At 37.1% G+C, this 17,333-nt stretch overlaps 1 protein-coding gene and 1 non-coding gene across 5 annotated transcripts in view; one reads left to right on the top strand and one right to left on the bottom strand.

Moving 5' to 3' along the window:
• The window catches only part of RNF214 (ring finger protein 214), a 50,232-nt gene that overhangs the window by 15,040 nt on the left and 17,859 nt on the right, over positions 1–17,333 (bottom strand). The gene's annotated exons all lie outside the window — the stretch shown is intronic.
• Positions 8,537–8,674, top strand: LOC129629358 (small nucleolar RNA SNORA8). The gene has a single exon (XR_008703191.1). It is a non-coding gene; the product is annotated as a small nucleolar RNA SNORA8 (small nucleolar RNA).

Here is a 17,333-nt window from a genome sequence, read left to right as displayed (position 1 = left end):
CAAATACTGGTGGATGAGGTTAATACAGACAGGAGTTGGTCATCCTGAATTTGAGGTAGGTTATGAAGTCCTTTTCTCTGAACTGAAGCTATTGAGTTGGCCAAGAAGTTCATTCAAGTTTTTCCATACAATCGTACAGAAAAACCTAAACAAACTTGCTGGCCAATCCACTAATATAAACCAATATAGAATGTATGAGTCAGACAAAAACAGAAAAAAAACTTTACCCTGAGATGTAATGCAAACTTGTTTATGAGACTAGAATCCTTACGTGATTTAATTTAACTCAACATCTGCTAAGCAGCCTACAAAGTGCTGCTGCTGCTAAATCAGTCAGTCATGTCTGACTCTGTGCGACCCCATAGATGGCAGCCCACCAGGCTCCCCCGTCCCTGGGATTCTCCAGGCAAGAACACTGGAGTGGGTTGCCATTTTCTTCTCCAATGCATGAAAGTGAAAAGTGAAAGTGAAGTCGTTCAGTCGTGTCTGACTCTTAGCGACCCCATGGACTGCAGCCCACCAGGCTCCTCCGTCCATGGGATTTTCCAGGCAAGAGTACTGGAGTGGGGTGCCATCTCCTTCTCTGACAAAGTGCTAGGAAAGCGAAAAGAAAGTGTGAGTCACTCAGTTATGTCTGACTCTGAGACCCCATGAATTTCTGCTAAAAGCTGGGGATAAAAGGATGCCTAGTTCCTGCCCTCAAGCAGCTCACAATTCAGTAATTATCCAAGTGAACAAAAGGAACAGGAAATTCTGGACAGATCAAATAATGGAGAGCACCAAGCTGAGGAAAGAGTCCAGGTAGGCAAGGAGTATATAAGCAGTCCAGGCTGGGATACTTCCTTCCTAAGTAAGGAAGAAATAACCTGGAACAGCAGTTTGAAAATCACAGTTCACAGTCCCCAAAACCCTTTGAGGGCCTGGTCTATGGAGCAAAATTAATTTCATGATAACACTAAATTTATTTGCTTTTTTCACTTTCATTCTTTCATGAGTCTACAGTGGAGTTTTCCTGATGCTACACAGCATGTAATGATATCATCACTCCAGCGGCTAGTGGAGTATGTTTCTGTAGTCTAATGTTTTCTAGCATTTTCTAAGGTAGTAGGCTTAGGATATAATTCAAGTTTTTTTTCTCCTTAGTACTTCCGTTTGGGCTCTTATCTTCAGTTATACTTGCTGTAATCTCATTATCCAATAAATCATTACTGTAAAATTTCAAAGTTCTCCACACATCAGGTAGAAACAAGTACTTTTTGTTATTTTGCTTTGTAATAATACTTTTTAAATTTGGGGGAAACTCTTCTTAATTTTTCAGTTCAGTTCAGTTGCTTAGTTGTGTCCGACTCTTTGCAACCCAAGGACTGCAGCATGTCAGGCTTTCCTCTCCATCACCAGCTCCAGGAGCCTGCTCAAACTCATATCCAATGAGTTGGTGATGCCATCCAACCATCTCATCCTCTGTCACCTCCTGCCTTCAATCTTTCTCAGCATCAGGGTCTTTTCGAATGACCAAGTTCTTCGCATCAGTTGGCCAAAATATTGGCGCTTCAGCATCAGTCCTCCCAATGAATATTCAGGACTGATTTCCTTTAGGATGGACTGGTTGGATCTCCTTGCAGTCCACGGGACTCTCAAGAGTCTTCTCCAACACCACAGTTCAAAAGCATCAATTCTTCGGTGCTCAGCTTTCTTTGTGGTCCAACTCTCACATCCATACGTGACTACTGGAAAAACCATAGCTTTGACTATACGGACCTTTATTGGCAAAGTAATGTCTCTGCTTTTTAATCCACTGTCTAGGTTTGTCATAGCTTTTCTTCCAAGAAGCAAGCATCTTTTAATTTCATGACTGCAGTCACCATCTGCAGTGATTTTGGAGCCCCCCAAAATAAAGTCTGTCACTGTTTCCATCGTTTCTCCATTTATTTACCATAAAGTAATGGGACCGGATGCCATGATCTTAGTTTTTTGATTGTTGAGTTTTAAGCCAGCTTTTTCACTCTCCTCTTTCACTTTCATCAAGAGGCTCTTTAGTTCCTCTTTGCTTTCTGCCATAAGTGAGTGAAAGTAGTTCAGTCATGTCCGACTCCATGGACTGTATAGTCCACGGAATTCTCCAGGCCAGAATACTGGAGTGGGTGGCCTTTACCTTTTCCAGGGGATGTTCCCAACCCAGGGATCGAACCCAGGTGTCCCAGTTGAGCCCAAGGGAAGCCCAAGAATTCTGGAGTGGATAGCCTATCCCTTCTCCAGTGGATATCTTGACCCAGGAATTGAATCAGGGTCTCCTCCATTGCAGGCGGATTATTTACCAACTGAGCTATCAGGGAAGCTCTTCTGTCATAAGGGTGGCAGAAATTTTTAAATTATATCTAATGTGTATTATTTTAGAATTTATTTTCTCTAAAATAAAAGAAAATTTATTTGTAATTTTTCATTTATTTTTAAGAATAAATCATTGACTCTGGAATTCCCTGGCAATCCAGTGATTAGGACTCTGCACTTTGACTGCTGAGGGCATAGCTTCAATCCCTGGTTGGGGAACTAAGATTCTGCAAGCTGCCTGGTACAGCCGAAAAATTAAAAAAGAAAAAAAAAATCATGGACTCAAAACAGGGAGATTAGAAAACTTACTTTCTCAACCCACATCTGCAATACATACATTTAAAGATTGTTAAAATAGATGTAACTGGCCTAGAGTCTCTGACTCATGGAAAGGAAGAATCTACTCCAAAAAAAACTCGGCAAAATTATATATAAGAAACCACAGTATGATAAGAGCCATTTTTCTTTCTCTTGACTTTATAGATGTTAATAATTTAGCTAACTATATCTTAAGCAACAGAACATTTTCTAATTATATTATGCCAGTTAAGTTACAGTGACATTTTGAGATCAATCATTCGGAATTTAAAACAGTTGAATATTTTAAATGCAGATGTAATGAATCTTTACAATTCTTAAAGATGGTTAACACCTTTCAATCTAGAAATGAAAAAGTCATTGAACTATCTTAGGGTAAGTGACTGAACTTCCTTAACTGGAGAAGCACAACTTGGTACAGCTGACATTGCTACATGCCTGCTGAATGAAGTCAGTAAAATAAATCATGGCAGTGCCCCTCTTTTAATGATATACTTTTAATTCACCAAATTAAAGATTCTGCTGCAAATCTGAAGACTTGATTACTATCTCATCTGCAGAACTAGAATTTTACTTTACAAACAGATGAATCCATAGACAAGATTAGACCTGCCATTTTGTTTATATTCATCTAGCACTGGCACCAGTTAATCACTGACAGTGATGTCGTGTACGAATTCTTAGTAACAAACACAAGTGATGCTGACATAATCCAAGATGAATATAACTATTTTGAATCTCATGGTTTATCTTAGAACAACTGTGCAGACACTTACTTTGCACTTACTAGTATGAAAATTACAGTGGATACAAACATTGGCACCATATACAAATGAAGTCAGTGGCATCAAATTACACTACTAGTCATTGCATTCTTTGCTGCCACACAAGCAGTTGCGGGAGGGGCAGTTTTACTTCAGGATGCCTTGACAAAGCCATCAAAAGTAATAATTTTATTAAATCTCAACCTTAAACACATATATTTTTAATATGCTGTTTATGAAATGCTACATGCCGAAATACTACAGCTGTCTTGAGGAAAAGCACATGTGAGCCTGTTTGAGTTGAACCAGCCTCTTTTTTCATGTAAAATCATTTTTACTTCAAAGAACAGCTGACATGCTCTTGAAAATGAAAAACTCTTGTTATTTCAAAGGAAACAACTGACAGTGTTTGTTGCCAACAATACCATTTGAGCTTTCAGGAAAAATTTAAAATTTTTGGAAAGTCTACATGGGCCACTGGGAGCTTGAAGGCTTCCATTACTTATTCTGATGAGATCAAAAGTGACATAAACAAATGTGATTCTTTAAATATTGTGTATTAAAATGTATTAATACTTGGAAGAGCTGCATAACTTTGAACCAGTATTTTCCAAACTATCAATGTAGTTTTCACCAATTCAACTGTAGGACCCACCTGGAACCCCAGAGTTGGTATAAAGATTATTTTCAGCTGAAGACATTTAAGGTTCAACAGATGCAGAAAAAAGCTTCCTCAGAGCTTTCTCTAGCTAACAGCAGCAACTTCTGGGAAATAAGGCTGTCATAAATTCCTCTTCAAGGCAGATCTACTCCCAGAAGAAAGAATGCAAATAAAATCTACCCAAATCCCTTCTCTGGAGGGAATTTCATGGCCCTGAAGGAGATGGAAAAACCATTCATACCTATATATATATTATCACAAATTTAGAACTACCGCTTGTTCTCCTGAAAACTCATTTATCTTTCCCCAAATCCAAAAACTGTCCTTTCTCCCCACTTTTAAGAAGTCTTTTGTTTTCCCATAAGCCCCAGATTCTAATCATTCCTTTGAGCTAGTGATCACTGAGTTCTCCCACTGTATGCATGCTGCATGTATAAACTGGGTTTTTTCCTCCTGTTACTCTGTCTTTTGTCAGTTTAATTCACAGTCCTTAGAAACTGAACCTATTAGGGTAGAAGGATAAGGTTTTCCTCTCCAAATCAAAATAGTTAAAGATCCATTCAAAGTGCAAGTAAAGACAGTGAATTTTAATGTGACAGTACAAAATAAAAAAAAAAAAAAAAAAAACAGTACAAAATCACTGATGTGCTTTCAGATTCCACAATGCAACGAAACTGTAAGAAACTATCAGTTGTCGAGCTGTGGAGCACTATCAAAGAAGAATAGCCACAATTATCTAAAAAGGCTATTGGGACTTTCCTGATGGTCCACTGGTTAAGTCTCTGCACTCTGGTCCAGGTTTGATTCTGGTCGGGGAACTAGATCCAACATACCACAACTGAAAAAAAAAAAAGATCCTGCATGCATCAGCTAAAAAGAAAAATACCACATGCTGCAATGAAGATCCCATGTGCTATCTAGTGCAAACAAATAAACAAATACAAATAAATATTAAAAAGACTATTACAATACCCCTTGCTTTTCCAACTGCACACCTGTGTATCACCAGACTTTCTTCCTATACTTTAACCAAAACAACATATTGCAATAGAGAAGTAGATACGATTAAAGAGGCTTACAAATATATAAACAATGTCATTCTTCTAACTAAATTGATATTTGCTTTTTGGGTTAGGCATAGATTTCCTGGAACACAAAACACAGGAACCACAAAAGAAAAAAAAAAAAAGGTAACCTGGACTTCATCAAAATTTAAACTTTTGGAAATAAAAGGAAGCCAAATTGGAAAGGAAAGAGGTAAAACTGTCCCTGTTGGCTGATAACATGACACTATACACAGAAAAGGCTTCCCTGGTGGCTCAGATTGTAAAGCATCTGCCTGCAATGCAGGAGACCTGGGTTCGATCCCTGGGTTGTGGAGACCCCTGGAGAAGGAAATGGCAACCCACTCCAGTACCCTTGCCTGGAAAATCCCATGGACAGAGGAGCCTGGTAGGCTACAGTCCATGGGGTCACAAAGAGTCAGACACAACTGAGCGACTTCACTCACTCACTCATACAGAGAAAATCCTAAGGACATCACCAAAAAACTTCTAGAGCTCATCAATGAATTTGGTAAAGTTGCAGGATACAAAATTAATATATAGAAATCTGTTGTGTTTCTATACACTAACAAGGAACTATCAGAAAGAGAAATTAAGGAAACAATCCCATTTATTACCATTAAATCAAAAAGCTAAAATACCTAGGAATAGGCCTACCTGCGGAGGGTAAAGACCTGTACTCTGAAAACGATAAGACACTGATGAAAGAAACTGAAGACAACACAGATGGAAAGATATACCGTGTTCTTGGACTGGAAGAATCAGTATTGTTAAAAATGACCATGATATCCAAGGCAATCTATAGATTCAATGTAATCTCTATCAAAATACCTAAAGGCATTTTTCACAGAACTAGGACAAAAATTTTAAAATTTGTATCGAAACTCAAAAGACATCAAATAGCTAAAACAATCTTGAGAAAGAAGGTTAGAGCTGGAGGAACAACACTACCTGACCTCAGATTATACTGCAAAGCTACAGTAATTAAAATATTAAGGCACTGGCACAAAAACAGACACACAGATCAATGGAATAGGATAGAGAGCCCAGAAATAAACTCAGGCACCTATGGCCAATTAACCAAACAAGAAGGCAAGAACGTACAGTGAAGAAGACAGTCTCTTCAATAAGTGGTGCTGGGAAAACTGGAGAGCTACATGTAAAAGAATGAAATAAGAACTTTCTCTAACACCATACACACAAAAATCAACTCAAAATGGATTAGAGACCTAAATGTAAGACTGGATACTATAAAACTCCTGCAGGAAAACATAGGCAGAACACTGTATGACATAAATTGTAGAAATATTTCTCTGGATCCATCTACTAAGGAAATAAAAGTAGAAATAAACAAATGAGGCTTAATTAAATTTAAAAGCTTCTGCACAGCAAAGGAAAGCACCAACAAAATGAAAAGATAATCTACTGAATGAAGAAAATATCTGCAAATGATATAATTGATAAAGGATTAATATATCCAACACACATAAACAGCTCATACAACTCAACATCAAAACAAACATTAAAAGATGGTCAAAAGAAAAGACAATTTTCCTAAAAGAAAATGCATATGGCCAACAGGCCCAGGGAAACATGTTCAACACTGTTAATCATAAGAGAAATGCAAATCAAAACCACAGTGAGATATTACTTTACACCTGTGAGAATGGCTATCATCGAAAAGAACACAAATAATGGGGTGTGGAGAGAAGGGGACTCTTATACACTGTCGGTGGGAATGTAAATTAGTGCAGCCACTGTGGAAAACAGTATAGAAATTTCTCAAAAAACTAAAAACACAACTATCATATGGTCCAACAATTCCACTTCTGTGAATATAACCAAAAAAAAACAAAACAAAACCAGAAAACCCCACAAATTCAAAAAGATATGTGCACCTCAGTGTTCAAGGCTGCATTATTTACAACTGCCAAGACATGGAAGCAACCCAAGTGTCCACTGACAGATGAATAGATAGAGAAGATGTGGTATATATATACAATGAATACATTCAGCCATAAAGAAGAAAGAAATGTTGCCATTTGAAGCAACATGTCTGGACCTGGAGGGCACTATGCTAAGTAAAATAAGTCAGACAGAGACAAATACTGTACAATATGTGGATTCTAAAAAATACAACAAACTAGTGAATATAACAAAGTTAGAAGACACAGATATAGGGAACAAACCAGCAGTTACCAGTGGTGGGTGGCAATACGAGGGTGGGGAAGTAGAGGCACAACTACCGAGTGTAAGATAAGCTGGGAGGATGTATAAACAACACAAGGAATATAGACAAATATTTTGTAGTAAGTGTAAATGAAGGAAAATTATATAAAAATAATTATTTTTTAAAATTAAATGTTTGCATTTCAAAAGATACTGTTACAAAATGCAAAGAAAGGCAAGTTATATACTGGGAGAAAATATTTGCAAAACACAGATAAAAGGACTTGTACTAAGAATTCTCAATAAGAAAACATGTCTTTTGGGGTTTTTTTTTTTTTTAGAAAACATGTTTTTAAATGGGTAAAATGTTCAAACACTTCTCCAAAAAAGAACAACAAATGGCAGATGAGGACATGAAAAGATGTTCACATCAATAGTCATTAGGAAAATGCAAAATAAAACCACAACAAGATACTATTAAACACTTACCAGAATGGCTAAAACTAAAAAGACTGATAACACCAAGTACTGGTGAGGATATGGAGTAACCAAAACACTATGCATTGCTGGTGGGCATGCAAAACAGCAAAGCAACGTTGGAAAACCATTTACCAGTTTCTTATAAAGTCAAGCCAACACATGGTCCAGCAATCCCACTCCTATTTACTCAAGAGAAAACATGCTCACATGAAGACTTGCACTTGAGTATTCAGAGCAGCTTTTTTTTGGCCACACTATATGGCATGCAGGCTCTTAGCTCCCCAACCAGAGATCAAACTTGTGCCTCCTACAGTGGAAGCATGGAGTCTTAATCACTGGGCCACCAGTTTTATTTATAATAGACAAAAAATGGATATAACCTGAATATCCAAATAAATAAATAAACTTAGTATATAACCTCATATCAGTAAATACTATTCATTAATAAAAAGGAATTAAACTACTGATACATGCAACAACATGTATAAATTACAAAAGCTTTTATCCCCAATAAGGGACAGAAAAGGCTATATATTCTGAGTCTATTTACATGAACTTCTAGAAAAGGCAAACTACACTGAGAGAAAGCAGACCAGTGACTGCCAGTGCCTCAGGGTAGTGGGGGCAACTGATTCCCAAGAGATATGAAAGAACTTTCTGGAGTGATGAAAATGTTATACCATGATTGTGGTGGTAGTTATACGACAGTACACATTCTTCAAAACACATAATTTAAAACCGGTGAATTTTACTGCACTGCATGGTATCTGTATTCAGCAGTTTATTCTTGCTGGGTGTTCAAAACACAGTGCTAATATAAATTTAGTACCCGGCATCATTGTTTTTCTTGGCTTTGTGCATGTTAGGCCGGTATTTTTACTGACACAGTATCCCTGAAGTTTCTCATACTGTAAATTTGACATAATCTTCAATAGGAACTAATACTTCTCTTTCTCTAGGGTCTCTAAAATTCTGAACCAGGCAGATCCATCTCCTCTGACCCTAAACATGGTCCTAATGTAATTGCTTGAGAAAACTGGATTCCAAAGAGTACTGTTGGGGAATTGTTTTTAAGACTTTTTTTTTATGAGGACCATTTTTAAAATCTTCATTGAATTTGTTACAATACTGCTTCTGTTTATATTTTTTGCTTGTTTTGGCTGAGAGGTATTTGGGCACCAACCAGGGATGGAACTTGTGCCTGCTGCAATGGAAAGTGAAGGCTTAGCCACTGGACCATCAGGGAAGTCCCCAGTGGGGTATTTTTGAAGTATGTTCATATTTCATTGGAGATCAAAGAAATCCAGTTAAAAAAATTGTGGTAAGACTGCTTGACATGATAACTGTGGATTAAGCAGAATTCTTTTTGAAAGGACCACCTTGAAGATTATGATCCAAACACTGGAGGAACTAAGGTGACTGGCAGTGGATGGAATCAGAATATGTGAAATTTCTTAAAAACTTACTGACTTACATAATTTTGCCTATGTTACACATAAAGAAAACCCTTTACACTTTGTAGGAAAAAAAGGGTTACTTTTATATAAACTATACCTCCTTAAAACTGTATTTAAAACAAAAATTAACAGCCTCCACCCTCAAGGCCACTGTCCTAAATCTGCTCCACTCCCTTTACTCATCATCTCTGCCATCTCAGCCACCTCAGTGTCCTACTCTTCTTCTCCCTCTAACAATCAACAATTCTCACCAATCCTACCTCAGAATACCCTTCCTTTCTCTTTTTCTTCCACTGAGATCAGGCCCTCATTTAATCTTTTCAAAACTCTGTCTTCCTGACATAAATTTATCTTCACTTTAGCACATCTAACTTAATGAAGCCACAACTGTCCCTCTAAAAATTAAATCTGTAGAGCTTCCACTTCCAGTAAGGGTAGTTGTTGTTTTGTTGTTCAGTTGCTAAGTTGTGTCCAATTCTTTGTGACTTCATGGACTGCAGCACGCCAGGCTTCCCTGTCCTTTACTATCTCCTGGAATTTGCTCAAACTCATGTCCATTGAGTTGGTGATGCCACCCAACCATCTTATCCTCTGTTGTCCCTTTTCTTCTTGCCCTCAATCTTTCCCAACATCAGGGTCTTCTCCAATAAGTTGGCTCTTCACATCAGGTGGTCCAAGTATTGGAACTTCAGCTTCAGCATCAGTCCTTCCAACCCAGTATTCAGGGTTGATTTCCTTTAGGATTGACTGGTGTGATCTCCTTGCTGTCCAAGGCACTTTCAAGAGTCTTTTCCACACCACAGTTCAAAAGCATCAATTCTTCAGCCCTCAGCCTTCTTTATGTTACAGTTCCCACATCTATACACGACTACTGGAAAAACCACAGCTTTGACTATACAGACCTTTTTCGGCAGTGATGTGCCTGCTTCATAATATGCTATCTAGGTTTGTCATAGCTTTTCTTCCAAGTAGCAAGTGTCTTTTAATTTCCTGGCTGCAGTTACCATCCGCAGAGATTTTGGAGCCCAAGAAAATAAAATCTGTCACAGTTTTTACTTTTTTCCCATCTATTTGCCATGAAGTGATGGGACCAGATGCCATGATCTTAGCTTTTTGAATGCTGAGTTTTAAGCCAGCTTTTTCACTCTCCTCTTTCACCCTCATCAAGAGGTTCTTTCATTCCTCTTTACTTTCTGCCATTAGAGTGGTATTATCTGCATATCTGAGATTGTTGATACTTCTCCCGGCAATCTTGATTCCAGCTTGGGATTCATTCAGCCTGTCAGAGTTGCTCCTAATAGGCCAACAATTTCTGCAGATAAAAAACTATAAGTTCTATACAAAATGTGAAAAAGCACCTATCTAAAGATACTAAAGAACAAACAAAAACCAGAAGACCTGACAACTGGAAGAAGTGAACATCATTATTGTTTTCTGTTTTTTATGGCTAATCACCATTCATCTAAGGACAAACCACAGATAGCTCTGTGATGACAACTAAAACTGAGATAGAAATATTGAGGCCTTACTAGTTCAAGAACAAAAAGGATAAAACTGGGAGCTACCATAACAGCTGGAAAGTGAAGGAGAAATCCCCAAAAGATAAAAGCCATGGCCAGGGAGGCCCCAATTCTGCATATAAATCGATTTGATCTCTGGATGACCCCTGAACCAGCCATGCACAGAGGAGACTCCAAGGAGCCCATCTACAGATACACGAACTGAACAGAAACCACAGCTGCTGCCTACCAAGCAGGTATGTATGATGTTTAAGCCTAGAAAATAGCCTGATGAGATAAATTTAAAAAAAAATAAACAAACCACAAGATTTTATGGAAGAATACAATAGAATCGAGAGTTTCTGCAACGTATTATTCACATATTCAGGATTCAACCCTCAATTACCAATATATAAAGAAAAGAGAAACGTGATCCATACTCAAAAGTAGGGTCTGCACATTACGGTCTGTAGATCAAACTCTGGCTGCTACCTGGTTTTGCAAATAAAGTTTTATTGGAACACAGCCATACTCATTTTGTTTACATATTGTCTATGGCTGCTTTCATGCTTCAACAGCAGAATTGAGCAGTTGTGACAGAGACTGTGTGGTCTACAAAACCTCAAACATTTACTATATGATTGCCAATCCCTTCCCTCCACCCTGAGCTATTGACAACCAGTGATCTGCTTTCTCTCACTATAGTTTTGTCTGCTCTAGAACTTCATGTAAACAGAATCATACAGTGCATACCTTTTGTGTCTGGTTTCTCATTTAGAATAATGCTTTGACTCTGACTCCTGGTCAAGAAAAATGAGCAATCAATGGAAAGTACTCCAAGGAGACCAAGATGCTAGAATTAGCTGGCAAAGTTTTAAAGCACTTATTTTAACTATGCAGAAGAACATAAAGAAAAATATGTTCACAAAGACTGAATACGTAAGAACAGTTTTGTGGAGAAAGAGAAACTATTAAAAAAAAAGAACTGAATGGAAATGAAAGAACTGAAAAATACAATATTGGAAATATAAAATTCAATGCATGGGCTTAACAGCAGACTGGAAACTGGGAATGATATAATAAAAAGTAGTATTTCTCAGGTACTCCTGTGGTTAAGACTCAGCAATTCCATTGCAGGGGGCATAGGTCTGATTCCTGGTCAAGGGACTAAGATCCCGCATGCTGTGCGGCATGGCCAAAAAAAAAAAAGAAGTAAATTTGAAGATACATAAATGGAAATTATCCAATATGATGAACAGTAAAAAAGAACTAGAAAGAAATGAAAGAGCCTCCATAAGCTACAGGACAATATCAAAAGTTCTAACATGTTAAAGTGGAGTCTCAGAAGCAAAGGCGGGAATGAGGCAGGAAAAATATTTGAAAATTATGTCAAAATTTCACAAATATGGTGAAATACATAACTTTATAGAATAAGCAGCTGAGAAAACTTGAAACAGGAATAAAAGGAAGAAAGCCATACCTGGGAAAATCAAAGTCAAGCTGCTGAAAACCAAAGATAAAATATTGAAAAAAACCATAGAAAAAAAGTGACACAATACGCAGAAGAAACAAAACAACCATTACTGAGTTCTCATCAGAAATAATAGAAGAGGGTGGGAGAGAATTGAGAGAGTAGCATTTAAACATATACATCACCATATGTAAAACTGATAGCTAGTGGAAAGTTGCTGTGTAACACAGGGAGCTTAACCTGGTGCTCTGTGACAACCTGGAAGGGTGGGATGGGGGAGGGCGGTGGGACAGAGGCTCAGGGGAAGGGGACATATGTATACTTATGGCTAATTCACATTGTTCTATGGCAGAAACCAACACAACCTTGTAAAGCAATTATCCTCCAATTAAAAAAAATTTTTTTAATTATAGGAGACAATTAATATTAAAACAACATTTTCAACTGAATGAACAAATTGCTAGATATTCACACAATGAACTATATTCAGTATTAAAAAGAAATGAACATCTATATCTATTTTTAAAATTGATTTAATAATTAATAACCTTCTAAAACAGAAAATACCAGGCCTAGATGGGTTCACTGGTGAATTCTACTACATATTTAAGGAAAAAATTAAACCAATTCTCTGCAATCTTACCCTAATGTAATACCAGACAAAAATAATAGAAGAAAAAAAACTACAGACCAACATCTCTCCTGAACAGAAACACAAAAATCCTCAACAAAATACTAGTAAATCAAATACAAAAAAAGTAAAAAAAAGGATTTTGACCAAGTGGGATTTATCCCAGGTATGCAAGCCTAGTTCAACATTAAAAAATCAACTAAAATTATCTATCATATCAAAAGACTAAAAAAAGAAGAATAAAATGATCATGTCAATATATGCAGAAAAAGCATTTGACAAAATCCAGCACCCATTAATGATAAAAACTCAGTAAACTAGGAATAGGGAGAACTCTCAACTTGGCAAAGATTATCTACAAACAATCTACAGTTAACATCATACTCAAGAGTGAGAAACGGGAAGCTTTTTCCAGATCAGGTACAAGCTAAAGATGTTCCCCTCACCATCTCTTTTCAATATTATATTAGAAGTTCTTGCTAATGTAATAAAGTAAGGAAAAGAAACCAAAGGTATACAAATTGGAAAGTAAGACATAAAACTGTCTTTGTTTGCACATGACATGATCGTCTATGTAGAAAATTAAAAAGAATAGACAAAATAAACCCTTGAACTAATAGGTGGTTAAAGCAAAGTTGCAGGACATGAAGTTAATATACAAAAGTCAGCTGCTTTTCTAAATGTTAACAGTGAACATTTGAAATTAAAAACACAATATCATTTATATTACATACATTTAGGCATAAATCTAACAAAATATGTACAAGATCTGTATGAGGAAACTGACAAAAATTCTGATAACAAAATCAAAGTACTAAATAAATGGAGAGATATTCCATGTTCATGGCCAGGAAGACTCAACATTGTCAAGATGTCAGTTTGGGGGACCTCCCTGGTGGTCCAGTGGTTAAAAGTCCACTTGGCAATGCAGGGGACACAGTTTGATCCTTGGTTGGGAGGATGCCACATATCGTGGGGCAACTAAGCCTGAGCATCACAACTACTAAAGTCCACGCACCTAGAGCCTGTGCTCTGCAACAAGAGAAACCCATCGCAATGAGAAGTCCACCTACTGCAACTAGAGACATTCTGCAACGATGAGAGTAGCCCTCACTTGGCACAACTATAGAAAGATCACTCATAGTAACAAAGACCCAGCACAACCAAAAAGAAAAAAGTCAGTTGATCTATAGTCAGTGCAATCCCAATCAATTCCCAGCAAGTTATTGTATGGATATCAACAAATTGATTCTAAAGTTTATAAGAAGAGGCAAAAGACCACAACATTGGAGGAGAAGGACAAAACTGGGAGACTGATGCTACTTGACTTCCGGACTTACTATAAAGCTATAGAATCAAGACAGTGTGGTGTTCATAAGGGATAAATGGAACAGACCAGAGAGCCTAGAAATTGAACTCCATAAATACAGTCAAATGATCTTTAATAAAGGAGTGACGACAATAAAATGGAGCAAAGAGTCTCTTCAACAAATAGTGTTAGATGTGGATATGTTAGGTGGCTTCAGTTCTGTCCAATTCTTTGTGACCCTATGGACTGTAGCCCGCCAGGCTCCTCTGTCCATGGGATTCTCCAGGCCAGAACACTGGAGTGAATTGCCATACCCTCCTTCAGGGGATCTTCCTGACCCAGGGATCGAACCTGCATCTCTTATGTCTCCTGCATTGGTAGGCAGGTTCTTTACCGCTGGAACCACTGGTTCTTTACCTGGGAAGCCCGTTAGAAGAGGACATCAACATGCAAAAAAATGGATCTAAACACAAACCTTACACCTTTCACAAAGATTAACAGAAGTTGGATCATGGACCTAAACGTAAAACACAAAATTGTAAAACTCCTAGAAGAAAACATCAGAGAAAACTAAATGAATTTGATATAACACCAAAGACACGACCCATGAAATACCTGATAAATAAGGCTTCATTAAAATTAAAAACTTCTGTTCTGCAAAAGACGGTATCAAGAATAATAGAAGACAAGCCACAGACTGGGAGAAAATATTTGTGAAAGACACATCTGACAAAGGAACGTTATCTTAAAAACACAAAGAGCTCTTAAAATTCAACAATAAAACAAATAATAGGGGAGTTCCCTGCTGGTCTAGAGTAGGGACTCCAGGCTTTCACTGTCCTGGCCTAGGTTTAATCCCTGGTTGGGGAACTTAGATCGTACAGGCCATGCAGCAGAGCCAAAAATATAAGAATACAATTAAATTAAAAATATAATCTCTCAGTTAAAAAAAGAAAAGATTTTAAAAAATGGGCCAAAGACTGACAGACAGCTCACCAAAGAAGACATACTGATAGCAAATGAAGGTGTGAAAAGATGCTCCACATCACTTGTCATCAGGAAAATGAAATTAAAACACCAATGAGATACCACTATATACCAAGTAGAATGGCCAAAATCTAGAACACTGACAACAACAAATGCTGGCAAGGGTGTGGAGCAACAGGAGCGCTCATTCGTTTCTGCTGGGAAATCAAAGTGGTACAGCAGCCACTTTGGAAGACAATTGGCAGTTTCTTATAAACTAATCTTATTTTTACCATACAATCCAGCCACTATACTTCTTGGTATCTACCTAAAAGAGCTGAAAACGTATGTCCATACAAAAACTTGCACATGGATATCTACAGCACCTTTATTCATAACTGCCAAAACTTGGAAGCAACCAAGTTATCCTGCAGTGGATGAATAAAGAAAGAACTATTGTACATTCAAACAATGGAGTATTCTTTCATGCTAAAGAGAAATGAGCTATCAAACCATGAAAAGGCATACTTTCAAATGCATATTACTAAGTGAAAGAAGCCAGTCTGAAAGGCTACATATTATATGATTCAACTATATAGCATTCTGGAAAAGGCAAAACTACAGAGACAATAAAAAAATCAGTGGGGGAGTGTGGCATGAACCAGGAGAGCACAGAGGATGGGCAGTGAAAAATACTCTGTATAATGTCGGATATATGTCATCATACATTTACCCAAATCATAGGCTGTATAATACCAAGAGTGAACCCTAAAGTAAACTACGGACTTTGGGCGATTGTGACGTGTCACTGTAGGTTCACCTTTGGTAAAAAATGAGCCACTCTAGTGAGTGACGTTGATAAAGGGAAGGCTGTGCATGTGTGAGAGCAGGGGGCATATAGGAAATCTCTTTACTTCCCTCTCAATTTTGTTGTAAACTTCAAACTACAATAAAAAAAAAATAAAGTCTTTTTTTTTTTAAAAAGTAATGAACTATTAATATAGTTCACATTCATCACAACATCATAGATGAATATCAAAAATGTGGTAAGTGACAAGATTTCTCTGGTGATCCAGTGGCTGAGACTCTGTGCTCCCAACGCAGGGGGCCAGGGTTCGAACATTGGGCAGAGAACTAGATCCCACGTGCTGCAAATAAGAATTTCAATGCCACAACTAGAGATCCTGAGTACCACAACTGGGACCCAGTGCAGTCAAATAAATAATTTTTTTCTTAATAGGGTGAGACAGATGTCTAGAAAAGATAAGTATAATATAGTAACACAGAAGGAAAATGTTCACCTAGGAATGGAGGGGAGTAAGCAGTGATTAAGAAGAAATACAGGGAATATTTTAGGGTAATGGTACGTGCTATACCTTGACTATGTTAGCATTAACATGTGTGATTAATTTGTCAAAACTCATCAAAATGAAAAAAAAAAAAACTCATCAAAATGTAACTTAAAATAAGGGTATTTAATTATAAGTAAATTACATGCAAAAAAATTTAATTTAAAGAATAATTCTAAGTTTCAGCAATTAAGACTATGAAAATTTCCCAAATACTTTATCCAATAAAATTATAAATCTTTCTAATATGGTATAATCACCAGGCACATAGTTTGTTTTTATGATGCATTTTGCCAGTGAATTAAATAAATGTGTATTCAGGGTGGAAAAGGCCAAATTAAAATGGAATTCTACAGAACAGTCAATGAATTAATATTTAATTTACACAGTAAAGAGTGGACCTAAATCTAATCATATCACTGCTGCTGCTGCTGCTAAGTCACGGCAGTTGTGTCCGACTCTGTGCGACCCCATAGACGGCAGCCCACCAGGCTCCCCCGTCCCTAGGACTCTCCAGGCAAGAACACTGGAGTGGGTTGCCATTTCCTTCTCCAATGCAGGAAAGTGAAAAGTAAAAGTGAAGTCGCTCAATCATATCACTAGCTGTATTAAATACAAATATACTAAGAGCCTCTAAAAAGAACCTTGTCAGAATAGATTAAAAAAAAAAAAACCAATTATATGTTATAGGTTGAAGGTAAAATATGGAAAAATATATACTATGTAAACAGTAAGCATATCTAACTGCAATATCTATATCAATATTACATAAAATAAACATTAAGATTATGATCAAGATAAAGACATTTAATAATGATAAAATATCAATGTCAATGATGAAGACAATTTATCAAGAACAAATAATAA

Source organism: Bubalus kerabau, chromosome 15 (genome assembly GCF_029407905.1).
Source record: "Bubalus kerabau isolate K-KA32 ecotype Philippines breed swamp buffalo chromosome 15, PCC_UOA_SB_1v2, whole genome shotgun sequence".
Taxonomy (NCBI): Eukaryota; Metazoa; Chordata; class Mammalia; order Artiodactyla; family Bovidae; genus Bubalus; species Bubalus kerabau.
The sequence above is the reverse complement of the archived record's forward strand: the minus strand, read 5'-3'. Positions and strand labels throughout refer to the sequence as shown.